The sequence below is a fragment of the Dichomitus squalens genome, assembly GCF_000275845.1.
Source record: "Dichomitus squalens LYAD-421 SS1 unplaced genomic scaffold DICSQscaffold_6, whole genome shotgun sequence".
NCBI classification, from domain to species: domain Eukaryota; kingdom Fungi; phylum Basidiomycota; class Agaricomycetes; order Polyporales; family Polyporaceae; genus Dichomitus; species Dichomitus squalens.
In genome coordinates, this window is record NW_006766888.1 from 1,126,465 (window position 1) to 1,127,484 (window position 1,020).

Below are 1,020 nucleotides of genomic sequence, written 5' to 3' on the forward strand. Positions count from 1 at the left end.
GGCGTCACTGCTACCAGATGAGATAATAGGGGTTTGTTCCCTAGTCGTGGTCCATTTCGAGGGTGGAGGTAAAACAACTTCATCGCGCGAACGCGGTTGTGATCGTGGATTAGATTTGGAAGAGCTAGGTCCGGGAACCTGTGACTCATTCCGAGGACTTGGAACTGACGCAGGTCGAGAGCGACTCGATTCTCCGCGCTGTTCCACCAAGTTCCTCCACGATGTTTGTTTTTCTATCTCCTTAAAAATGTCTGTAGGGTGCCGTGATTCACCATAGACATTGCCCTCGCGAGTTGGTACTTTCCGCTCTCTCCCAGATCGGCGCGGTGAAGGCGCACGAGATCTGACCGGTGGAGGTGGCGGCGACACTGGGCGTTGCACAGGCACAGGCTGTTGTCCGCGCAATGGCTGCGGTACAGGAGGATTTGCCGGCGGTGCATTAGGTACGACGTCTCGACCTTTGCCCTTGCCCTTTGTAGAAGGTTTTGGGAGCGGACGATGTGGTTCCTCATTGTCATCAGGGAGAAAAGAAGAAGTGGGTGCCTGGTTCGCAGGTTTTCCATTCTTTTCCTCTTCAGGCGCAGAAGGCTGCCTTTGTCGTTTTGTTCCATGTCCAGGACACTTGAGAAACATATGTTCATCAAACAGCGCTTGAGCGGCCGTAAAGATGACATTATTGGGCAAACGCATGAACTTATGGTTGTGATTACCATCACCAACGCCGAGATAAACCATCAGCTCTGATTTGGGCGATAGCTTGTTCTTGCGAACCTCGCGTGGTAAGAAGACATAGGCACCACATCCGAAGACGCGTAGATGGCTAATGTCTGGTTTGGAACCATGCAGAACTTCATATGGAGTGCGCCAGTTGAGTCGTCGCATCGGAGTTCTGTTATAGACATGCGCTGCATGCTCGAATGAGAATTCCCACCATGATTGTGGTATGCAAGCGTCGTGACGCATTGCCTCCCCCTTTTCCATGATCGTGCGAATGATTCGTTCAGCACGTCCGTTCTGTTC